The 12,592-nt window shown below is 44.8% G+C and overlaps 1 protein-coding gene across 4 annotated transcripts in view; it reads right to left on the bottom strand.

Annotated features, from left to right (window-relative positions):
* The window catches only part of CNOT6 (CCR4-NOT transcription complex subunit 6), a 35,432-nt gene extending 27,471 nt beyond the window's left edge, over positions 1-7,961 (bottom strand). For 2 of the 4 annotated variants that reach the window (XM_040603228.1, XM_040603231.1), the window contains exon 1: positions 7,778-7,961. The gene's annotated coding sequence lies outside the window, so the exon portion shown is untranslated. Of the gene's footprint in view, positions 1-5,674; positions 6,053-7,777 lie in introns of all 4 variants that reach the window. The other 2 variants (XM_040603229.1, XM_040603230.1) reach the window with 2 other exon arrangements.
* Between the last annotated feature and the right edge of the window lie 4,631 nt (positions 7,962-12,592).

Raw genomic sequence — 12,592 nt, 5'->3', positions numbered from 1 at the left:
CATGTCTGTTGTGTAAACATCTATTATTTGTTGTCTAGGGCAAACACTCTCGGCATTTCATTTTTAAAAGGCTGTTCAAGTAATTTATTTTTTTTTTTGTACAGTAAGTATATAGCATTGAAAAAATAAGACTAGGAAAAATCCGACTGGGAAATTAGCTAAAGGGTAACACCTGAATTTTTCAGAGTACATGCTGTGAATTAAAAATTTCCTTTTACCTAGTCTGGCAATGGATGGCATGTAACAGCTGTGTGCACAGGTAGAACTGTAGCAGCACAGGGGAGCAGCACAAGAATGACTCCTCAAACACTCTGCACCCCCAGAAACTCAACTATAACGTGTTATAGTTATGTGGGAAAGTGTCAAGAGCCCTTTAACCTAATTTATAGCTTAATGTTGGAATAATCTAAATTAAAAAAATAAAAATGCTGTTGAGTCAACACAAAGTCAATTGATTCATTCCAAGTGCTTTTTCATTTGGTAGGATCACATTTTAGTGGCTGTTAGCATATTAAGATTTAATGGCTTCATCAGCAAACTAATGCTTCTTCACCATATTTTGAGGACTTCTAAAACCAGAATTTTACATGACTGCCAATACAAAACCACAAGCTACCCTTCCATTTTTTCAGACTTAGATAATGCAGTGGGATGTGAACATGCATTACAACTATGTAATAATAAATACAAGATACTGATTAAGCCAATACACATTAGTTCATGTGAATATATCTGAAACATAACTAATCAGATGAGTTATTTAATTTTGCATATATAAGTTCTACTATGTGACAAATTCTTTAATATTCTTCAAAAAAATCTACAGAACACTAGAAGTTCTGTAAAACCTTTAATTTAGCCTAACTGACTAAAATGAGATATCCCGCCCCCCCCGAAATTTAAGAAAAGCAAAACATCACAGTTCCCATCAGCTGGGCCAAAAATGTCAAAGGATGTATTTGCTGTTTTCAAATCATGGAGACTTGATTAGAATATAGAGCTACACAGCACTCACTTGATCAGGCTTTAAATTTTGTTAAGTAAAAAAATCAGTCAATTCATATTTTTAAGAAGACCGTATTATCAAGTCTTGACCTGCAGATATTTCAAATTTAATTAAGATTTCTTTGCTGTTCTTAAACACTTGTTTATAGAAATACAAAAGGGCTAGTTACAAGGTGTGTGGCAGGGCCATTTACCAAACCTCTACTTCTCCTCCTGCCCAACCTGCCACCCCTCCACTCCACTTGCAGTTACAATTTGCTACCCGATGAGCAACCTGCAGCCCAATATTTTAATGGTGTAACCCCTTAAACCTTGGAAGCCATGAAAAAGTTATTTACCATTGTTTCACTAGTGTAAAGAAGCAATTTTCACTTCCATGTTCAGTTGCTATAAAGACCAGTTTGGTTTCAAGAGAGAACTCTAAAATGGCCAGGATACCAAAGGTGTAATTCAGCACTGAGGTCCTTGACTGTTCCATCTTCTAGACAGACCTAGAAGATAATCTATTTTGTCTGACTCATGACAAAGAACTCACATTCCCACTCCCTACCCTGCACAACATCTAATGATCAGAAGTACTAGTCCAAGTGTTCTCAGTGTAGCATAGTCCAGATGATTCGAATAGTTCTTAATTATCAACAATTGTCTGTAATTATGCCTATAGTAAAAGGCTGCTGTATACAAAACAAACATTAAAACAAAACCAAATTGCAAGGCAAAGACCGACCTTTAACTGGTATCCCTAGAAACACTCTGGTTAGCTAATGAGTACTATACAACGTTCAGATTTTTTCATTTTCTATTTTAGTGTATTCTGAAATGCCAATACATTAAAAGATCAGTCAGGTTCACTAATTACTTTCAGAATTTACTTGCATTACATAAGTATATACTGTATGAATAAGATGGAACCTAAAAGATCAACTTTAAAAGAAGGAGTTTTGCCATAAAACATTTAGCTTCAAGTTTAAAAAACGCAGATAGGCAGTTAAGACCAAGGCTTAAATACTTCACCTACAAATGTCTTCAGAAAGCTAATGAGAATGGTCTTACACTCCAAAACTTTAACACAATACCAATTCTCATTCCACTGGCTGTATTCAGACAATCACACTTGACAATTTAGTTACGATTCTTCATGATACATGAAGAAGAACATTAATCATTGTTTAGAGTAACTACTGCACAATTTCTTATCGTTGTCCAACTCTGTAAGCTATTCTAATACTGGCACATACACCACAACGTTCCTTACCACATTTTCCTTTATGCATCTGCAGAATACTTACCACGTTTCTGTTTTGTGGGTGAAAACATTAAGTCACTGCACAAAACATTATTCTCTTTCTTAGCCTTGCAATAGAACTGAGGAGTAAGAGATAACTTAGCTACTTTAAATGAAGTTTGGACATGAGCTCATTTTCAGCAGAGGTCTGAATGAGAGCTTGAGAAGAGATGTCAGTATCTAAATCCAAAAATCCTTGCCCTCCTAAAAAACAATTTCTAGATATTTAAAAGCTTGTTAATATTAGAGTTGCTAAACTAACTGAAGTTCAGGGTATTACGGAATTTCTTCATGCAGCTCATGCTCTAGCCATTTAGCCACTTCCTGATAGAAGCAACCAGACTATTCATAGATTGTTTTTACTTCAAATTAAACCAACGAGCCTGAGAATGTTGTTTCACAACCATGCTCTTGCACAGCAAAGCCAGCTCAAGATTTCTTTCCTGTCCCCGTGTTCCACTTCATCGCCTCTCTCTGTTGTGTTGATGCAGCTGTTTGAGACAACACTCAAAACCAACAACACCCAGCTAAGAAAGTGGGGTTTATTGTTGGTGGTTTAAAAAAAATAAATTAAAAAAAAAAAAATCACCACTCCAGCCACATCACGGCTTGGTTTTCAGCACTAGTTCCAAAAACGGTTGTACTGACGTAGATTATGGGAAGTTAATGAGCAACCAAAGCAGCAGCTTTCCAAGTTGTGCCAGTGGAGGAAAGCCCTGGCATACTGTACCAGAAGAAACCACAGAGTGATCTACCCCATTGCTCCCTACACAGAGAGCAACTATGCCATAACTAACAATTACTTTATGATCAGTTCTCAGATCTCCAGAGGTGGATCTTTCATGATGTTCCTCAGCAAACCAAGGATTCCTTCCTAGTTTTAATTATTCTTCACAGAGATCACTTGTTTCTAAAAACTCTTGTTCCTGAAAGTACTATTTACAGGTGAGTTGCAATTAAGGCAACACTAAAACTCCTCTATCTTACTTCACAGAACCTTTGCTTTGTCACAAAGCTCTTCTGTTGGGTGGACAATTAAAAGAACATTAAAAAGCGTTTAAGATCAGAGTTTGGCATAAAACAGCTTAATATTTTTTATTACTTAGTCGTTCCAATGCCATCTCCTTGTTCTGACCGGTGATAAAACATGAGCCAGTGCACGCCCAGACCTAGTAGTGCTTTACATTACTCTCAAGCCTGTCTTTGTAGGTGTCAGTTCAATGTGGGTTTTGTTCCAAAAAGCACATGAAAGGATCTGTCTCTGAAGCACAGCTGGTGCTTATTGTTTTTTTTCTGATTCCTGACTCTGCAAACTGATCTATACAGAGATACTTTTGTGGAACACCATTTAGGTCAGGTCACCTTGCAGGATCCACACCTCACTCTTCAATATAATCCAAAATAGCTCAAGCAGTAAAACTGCACGGATTATTTGTAACATGCAGTATACTAAATTATGGTATACTTTATGGTCTTTTAACCTACTGCAAGATGCTGTACCCTAATGACATAAGCTATCAGTCACATGGCTTCAGTGTGTTCTAGAAATCCCCTGTCTTCAAACTGAAACTATGCTATCGCCTTGCTAAGGAAAGAGGGAAGCTCCAAGAGCTGAAGGAGGCTTTGGAGATACTGGTATTATAAAACGGTGTAGAAACTTTAGGATGGTCTTCAGGGAGGAAGCTGCTGCATTTGCAGAATAAAGGTCGCATATAAGGCACATGAACTGAGACACACAAGACAGCCATCAAAATGTCCAGGCTGGGATCACAACATCCAGATGGCAGCCTCCATAGCATACCTAACAGCTTTCCCAGTCTAAAAGAGAATTAAAAAAATCAATCTCTTCCTGCAGAGCTCCATTATAGCATAAATCAGAATACTAACAGCAAGTATTTTAGTTCTAAAGTAAACAACTATGTATATATTTTCTGCTTCTAGGCCCTCCTTGATTCTTTCACTTAAAAAAAAGCCCTCTGAGGCATTAACAAAAGGATTCATGTTGCAGTCTTACAAAAGAAAAAAATTGAGTTGTTGCCAAATTTATTTTTTTTTAAATAAACACCATCTTGGAAGTGTAATTAGCAGCTCAAAAGTACATGTTAAGCATTTAAACAGCTTTTTCTATGGGACCTGCCAAAGCATTTGTAAACTCTTCAGGACTTCAACTGCAGAAATTGCTCAATGCAGAAATTGCGAGTGCAGGTCCCCAAGCTTATGCCAAGCTTCCCTGTTGAGTGGACTTCTACAACCCAATTTAAATGTAGAAACATGAATTACTTAATACAATGCTAATAATCTTGCAGGATATAGTACAATAATGGCACTTCCAAATGCGAAGCACCAACACTGAAGAAGGAATACAAAATAGATGAAAACCTGCAGTGACTCAGTTTGAGCAATTTGTGTATAACGCTTTCAAAATTACACCATGAAGAAGTCTAAATTTAGACTGAATTCAGTAATGTCAGTAAAGTATTTTGACACTGAAAGTAGTGTAAAATCTCAACATACGGATTAAAAAAAAAACTAGATACATTGTATGCAACAGGGCAAGCGTCACCCTCTGTCTCATGCAACTAGGACTAAAATCTAGAGGTAGGGTCTGTTGAAATTATTCTCATGAGGTTTTAAGGTCAGTAGTAGTTTTTTTCAAGCTCATCATACACAATTTTAACCTCTGAATACTACATATTTCTCCTAGCAAAAAAAAACCCAAAACGCTATGGAAGAAGTGACAATTCCTGTATATTCCTTCAATCCTGAAAGGCATCTTCATTCATAAAGATACCATCTGTGTACAATCTTCACTTAATGCGGTGCTGTTTGGGCCAGGGTACATATGTAATGGTATATACACATACACACATGTACAGCCAAAATTACGTGACAAAAAATGAAAGTAATTTAAAACTCAACAGACTGTTAGCAAACAGAACAGACGCCTCTGCAGCAAGGACCGCCTGCTGTAACAGGCGCTGCACAACTGGAAGAAGGAATTCTGGTTCACTGCCTGGCCTCCTAGGCACGGTGATAATCCAAATCCGACGACACACTGCACTACAAACAAAAATACCTAGCTTTTTGGTGATAGATTAACAGGACCAATTTTATTTACACTGCCATGCTTTTAAAAACAGATGGTTATGTTCATCTGTTGGGAAAGGATTTTGAGTCTTCTCAATCCTGGGAGCACTTGACCCCATTTTAAAGAGTGGTTTCCATCAAGAACATTGCACTGGCTTAGAAGAATGTCTTCCTCTACTATCTAGCCAAGCCTGATCTTTAATGATTTTTACCTTGAAAGGCACCATGCTCATTCAGTTTGTGACCCTTCATAACATGCTTTCAAGTCTTCATATATAAAATATCAGAAGTATTTACCTGCCCATGCAGTATTACAGTCTCATCTATCTTTATATTTCAGTTCTTCCTCTAAAATTCAAGCAAAGTAAACAGCCTGAACACATCAAGACTGTATTCAGAGTTCAACTTCAAAATGCAAACAGAAAAGAGATGCATGGTAGTATCCTTTTTATAAATGGACTGATCCAAGCGATTCAGGTGAAAAGTGCACTAAGAGTTAATCCAAACGCGAAGGGTTCCATTTCAGTAATAGCATGAATAAACCCCCACAGAAGGCTTCATAGCTAGCAGCAAACTCCAGAGTCCAGACGAACCAGCAGGAAGAACAGAGGGCGGATAATCCTGTAAAATTACCCCAGTGGAAATGTTGATAAATTCCCAATTACGAGACCTGCTCTAGAATGAAAAAAAAAAAATGCAAGATACAATACAATTACCAGTCAACACTTGCACATCTCTGTATTTAAGCCAGACAAATACCACAGCTATTTCTTAATCCCTCGAATTTTGAATTAGTTACCCATTGTGGCGAAATCTAGATTAGGAAAATAAACCCCAGAAATCAAATGAAAAACCAGAAGACCTGTAGCTCTAAGTTACAAGGCAAATAGTCACCTGTAAAGTTTTATTTTCAGTAATACAATTTTCCATTGCAGTTGTGAAAACACAGATACCAGTATTTTAAAAAAAAAAAAAAGAAATAACCACAAGAAAACCTGTTTTATTGTACTTGTTCTGAATATATTTCTGATGTTATACAAGGCAAAGTAGGTCTCATAAGGATTTTTAATGTTTGGGGTAAACTGCTGGTAAAATAAGTGTTTGCAATATACATACGTGACGACAGGTGTGTACGTACCTACTTCTCTAAGACCTGACCCTAGGCTTGAAATAAAATTCCGTAAAACTTGACAGGAGAAAAGCTGCCCCGTAAGCACCCCGGCAGATCCCGGGAGCCCGGAGGCTCGGACCCGGCCCACCCCCACCCGAGGGGTTCGCACTGCGGGCCTTTCGCCCCCTGTACACCTGCCCGAGCCCAACAAACGCCACAAAATACCCCCCGTCCCCATGAGCTCTGCTGCGGAGTCACCGCCGCTCGGGCGGCCGCCCCGGGCCCGGCTGCGGGGGGGGGGGGGGTTGACGGTGCCGCCGCCCGCCGCCGCTCCCCTCTGTTTATCCCTGCATGCGTCCGTCCCGCGGCCTCACGTGCCGGCGCGCGGCCCGCCTCCCGCGCTTCCCCATTGGCTGCCGGGGCTGGCAGTCACGGCCCACGCCTGCCTCGCCGTTTCCCTCCGCCGGAACGAGCGAGGGCCGCTCCGCGCCCCGGTGCCAGCGAGGCCGCGGCTGCCGCTGCCGGCGGGGCGGGCGGCTCCTTCCGGAGCAGCAGCGGCGCTGCGCTGACAGGCAGCGCTGCCGGCCCGCCGTGGGGCGCAGCGGCCGCCGGGGAGCCAGCGGCGCGGGGAAGCCGTGCGCGGAGGGTGGACGGGCCATTACCAGATTGATGTCATTTCCCTCTGCCTTTGTTTAATTATTTTAAACTCAATTGCACAGCGAGAAAAAAAAAAAACAACATGGAAAAAAAAACCAACCAAAAAAAACTTCAGGCTTCCAGATGCCATTATACTAATTTCTCTTAATTGCCTTCCCGATGCAAATGAAGCCGGGCTCCCTGCGAGGCGCCGCCCGGCCCGGCTCCCTCCCGCACACCGGGCGGGCGCCCGCTGCTCCCGGCCGGGCAAGTTCCCCACGGCGGAGCCGCCGCTCCCCGCCCGAGCGCGGCCGTTCCCCGCCCGCCGCCCCGGGGCGCGCTGCCCCCCCCTCCCCCCCGGCCGGCCCCGCAGCACCAACCGCCCGGGGCCCTGGCTCCCCCCGGCGCCACCGCTCCCCCGGTAGCCCGCTCCCCCCCCGGGGGGCCTCGCCCCCCCCCGTGACACCCCCAACCGACACGACGCGGGGAGCCCCCCCGCCAAACTCCGAGGCTTCGCCCCCCCCCGGCCGTAATAACGGCGCTCCCCTCCCCCCGCAGTGCCGCCCCCCCCGCCGGGTCCTGCCCCCCCCGGGCGAGAGCCCCCCCTCCAGGCGAGGCGCCGCGGCCGCCCCCCGCGACGGGGCCGCCCCTACCTGTGGCTGCAGCATCCCCGTCCCCCCGCCGCCCTCGCTCCGCCGCCTGCCTGGCTCTTTGTTTCCTGCCGCGGGCCGGACGGGAGAGCAGCTCCCCCCCGCCTCCTCCTCACACTCATTGAAAGCAAACAAGCATCATGGCGGCGCTGGCGGCAGCGGCTGCGGGCGGGCCGGCCCTCCTCCTCCTCCTCCTCCTCCTCCTCCTCCTCCCTCCTCCTCGCCCTCCGCCCCGCCTGCCCAGGCCGCCCGCGCTCCGCGCAGGCTCCGCGGCCGCGGAGGGGAACGCGGGGCGGGGGGGACGGGGGACACAGGAGGCTGGGGCGAACCCGGGGGTACCCGCTGCGGGGGCAGCGCCGGGGCCGGGGGCCGAGGAGGGGAGGGGGCGGCGGAAAAGTGGATGAAAGTACCGTGTGGGCCGGGGCGTGATGCGGGGAGTGGGCGCAGGGGTGCTCGGGGTGGGGGCGGCAGCCGCCGGGGGCCAGCTGCTTGTCCTAAAAAAAACAACTGAAACTCCCGGGAAGGTCCCAGTCAGGGCTCGCAGCGGGTGTGCGCAGGCAAAATGTGGGTGCTGTGCTGGAGGCTTCTGGGGAAGGAGGATCTGTTCCGTGTCCCGTGTCTTTTAATAGCGACGTTGCACCTGAGAGCCTTTGCTGTGACATTTACACGAGCAGTGTGTGCCGGGAGATGGCCACCAGCACCACCATCGGCACGGAGATGGCCACCAGCACCACCATCGGCACTGGGAGATGGCCACCATAACAGCCATCAGCACCGGGAGATGGCCACCAGAACCGCCGTTGGCGCCGGGAGATCGCCACCAGAACCACCATCAGCACTGGCAGGTGGCCACCAGACCTCCATCAGCACCTCCATGAAACTCGGGTTACCGCTCGCCTCGCTTTCTCCCTGGATCCATTAGTGGCTGCGAACCAAAATATTTGGAAAAATAAAGGACATTCTTGTTAAGTGCTGTTATTGCTGCCCCTGTGCAAGATGAGAGGTGCTAGGTGAAGTGATGGTGGGAAGCGCCATCCGTGGTGGCCAGAGTCGTAAATAATGACGTCCAAATGAAGGATTTCTTCTGGTTTTCAGAGAGTTAAAGTGTTCAAGTATTGGTGATGTATCATCAAAAGGAATAGTAAAGAAAAAGACATCACCCCAGATACACAACCCCATTCCTGGCCTGGGAAAGCTAAATACGAACTGAAGCCCTGTCTGTTTAGGTATAACTGGATATGTAGCTGGAAATAAACAGCCCTCATGCTGTTGTGCACCACGGTGTTCTCTTTTAACGTAATTTAAAGGAGGATGATACCTGGCCATGCTTCTGAGGAGCACTACCACCAACCATCGAGAGCAGGGCTTTGAAAAAGATGACCCTGGCACACGGCGTGCCAAGCTGGATCACAGAACGTCCTCTGCTGAACAGCCGAGCCCTTTGGCACTCTGTTGGAAATCATCCTGCTATACTTCAGATTTCTCTTCAGCCTTATCGTATCACGTATCTGAAATGCTTTTGGATGATAAACTATCGCCTTGCCGCATGGCGCAGTCCTGTGCTAGAGATATCTGAGCTAGCTCCGTTACGGGATGCGGCACGGGCTCTGGCAGGAGCCCTGTATCTGCTTCCCAGGCTTGGCTGGCTCTGGAGAGCTGACAGTCATTCAGAACTAGCTCGCGGAGCTCTACATGTCACTCTCCTGCGCTGCACTTCTTTTCTTTCTGATAACCAGCTGTCCCACACATTCTTCAGTTAATGCTTTCTAGGTCAGATATGGCCTCAATAGACTGTATCGTTTTGCCCAGAGCTAATTCTCCAAAAGCAGTAGGAAAGTCTTTGAATACGTTGCAGGATTTTCCAGGAATTGCTGTTCAGCAAAGAAAATTCAGCTGATCATAAGTCTCAAAAAACGCTTGCAGGGAAGCTTCGTTCCTCGGGGATGGATGCTGGGGTAATGTTACAGTAGACTTGGAAAGGTCTGCTGGCAAGGGCCTTTGTCGCTGCAAGCAGAGGACAAATGGCAGAAAATACTAGTAATTCTCAAATAACTGAGATAAGCAAAAAAGTACATTAGAGGAAATAATTTAAAAGCAATTAAAAAATAGTTATGTATTACTGCCCATTATATAGACTAACAGGAGATCACAGCAATTTGGCAGCTTTCAAGTTAGTTAACCTTATGATGACTTTACAGGTTATTTATTAAAAAAAAAAAAAGAAAAAGAAAAAAAAAGATTTGAAGAGTCTAAAGTTATGGCCTTTTACGTCAACAATTTTTCTTTTGAACTGCCAGCTTGCCTGTGTGGTTTGAAACAACAGAATGAAGTAAAAACAGGTACGTGGGGTTTTTTTAAAGAAACTGTTACGCTCCACTGAATTTCCTGTGCAGAAGTGCTGTTGCTCATCTGTACCTATGATTAACTTTTGCTCCCTCTAAGTGTTATCAGACCTGTAACCAGGCAAACAGCGGAGCAGATGGCTAGTGCCAGTATCGGTGTTTCTGGTCTGGGTGCTTAATGAGATCTGAGAGTGTAATATGAGCTTCTTCCATTTTGTCTGTCTCGCATGGCAGATACACTTCAGGAAAGTGCTCTTGTTGCTCAGGGTCACAGATTCATCAATCAAAAGGGAGCCCTTCCCATTAATCTTTTACCTGCCCATGACAGTTTCCACACATTTTAGGAGTTGCCATGTTGCATGGAGTGCCGTTGTCCTGAGTTCAGGGCAGTACTGCTGTGAAAGACAATCAGATTAGAGCAGAAATTAGTCACTTTTTAAAACACAATGTTTAATTTAACCATACTCTGAGCAGAAGTTTTCATTCATTAACCCTAAACCAAAAATACCTTCCTGTACTGTGGAATAAGGCTTCAGCTGGGCCAAATCTGGCTTGTGAGCCACAACCAAGTGTCCCACAAAATGAAGGGGAATGTCCTACAGCCTTTCTGACCGTACACCTTGAGACAGAAGTATTTGCTGTGAGTCATTTAAGAACTCCTAGCACCCATGCCATCTCCCCCCTTCAGGCACACATCCAAGGCGGGAGCTGGGGAGCATGCCGGGGAGGGCATGGGGGGGCTGCTCGCTCCATCTGAACAACCCTCACAGCTGTCCTGAGGTCCTGTTGCCTCCGTGTGCTGACAGAGAGATGTGAAACTTGCGGTAGAGAGTTGCCTTTGTGGCGGAGCTATGGTACTTTTTGCTTTGTTTAAATTGCCAAATTTGGTGAAGCTATACTCTTTTGAAGTATCTATATACGGCTGTACAGTAGAGGCTTGTTTTACTTATAAATTCTTTGTAGTAGAAGATACATCCTTCCTCCTGCATGGAGGATACGTCCTTTCTCACCATCATACGTGATGAGTGAGCTGAAGAAACATCACCCCATCCTGAGGGAGAGTAGGTACAGAGCTGTCACGGCACGGGTGCGGGGTTACGCAGGTGGCAAGGCTCAGTCCTCTCCGGTCCCCCACTTTCTGTGCCCAGGAAATGCAAAAAAAACCCAGTGGAGGCAAGAAATGAAGCAGGGGAGGAGAGCAAAGTTATGGCAAAGCACAGGAGACAATGAGGAGGGGAAAAGGGAATAACTGGGAGGAGGAGAGGGATCCCAAATTGGAGGGCAGAGCTTCACGATGATCTACATTGTCAATATATCCAGGCAGAGAGACAGGGGTCCGAGCTGCAGGATAGCTTCCATGGCTGTTGAGATCAGGGGGAACACTGTTCTGAGCATGGGATCGTCCTAAAATGTCAAGTCCCCTGAAAAATGAGGACTTGGAGCACTCGTACATCTGAAATCATTGCATGCTTAATGATTTCAGCCTTAAGTTTTATGGCCTGTTCTCCATCTACCGAGTGAATGTGAGAACATCTTCTGTCACAGTTGCATAGTAAAGATAAATCTTTGATGTTTATTGAGCATTAAAACTACAGTGAAAGCCCCATACAAAAAGCATTGAGGCAATTAATATTCCTGCTTTCCTCTTCATGGAATGGAGTTCAGTGGCTTCCAGAAGACTTGGATGGAAACAGATAATTGAAAACTCCCCTTATGCGTATCCACCACAGAGCTAAATTAAGGAGTTTTAATCCTGGGATGGCACAGTTTGTAGGTGTGGGCTATGCAGCCTTAGCATCACTTTAATATGTGTTGTTACACGAAAATGGTCTAAGTACTTAAGAAGTTGAATATGATCAAAAGCTTTCTTTCTAGAAATATCTGCATTTAATAGGAGGATTTCCATAGTGAGAGAAGAATTCCTAGCTCCTTTTTGCCAGTTATGGATATTACTACTTAACTCTGCCACCACCTGAGATGCTCATATGCCATGTTTAGATGACTTTTATTTAGGTGTTTGATTTGTTATCAGGATTGTAGCAGTTTAAAATGTGTATTGAATCTTGTTTTCTGCATCAACCTGGCAGGTCTATGGAGCATTTAGTTATTAATATTCTCTGGTGCGTGTATTTGTGCTATACTGTGGTAGTGAAGTAACAGACCTAAGAATACCATAATTCTTACTTGTCCTAATCAAATATTAAAATCTGGACACTGTTAAGAAGCTGGACTTACAAACCATGATGTTGTTTTCCTTCCTTATTGTCATTTTTTAGGTGCAGGCTGTTTCTTACAGATTTTTGTCTCTCGAATCACCTCTCCAGCTCTTGGTTACCTTTCTCCAAGACCACCATCTTTTCATATTAAAACTAAGTTAATGATATGAAAGAAAAAGGTATGCCCTGCACACATTCATTACACGAGCAGAGCTCCTGGTTGCATTTAAAGCACCGCAAAGGGAGCACAAGGCTTTGCC

Source organism: Falco naumanni, chromosome 8, assembly GCF_017639655.2.
Source record: "Falco naumanni isolate bFalNau1 chromosome 8, bFalNau1.pat, whole genome shotgun sequence".
Classification (NCBI taxonomy): domain Eukaryota; kingdom Metazoa; phylum Chordata; class Aves; order Falconiformes; family Falconidae; genus Falco; species Falco naumanni.
This window is presented reverse-complemented; position numbering and strand designations above follow the sequence as displayed.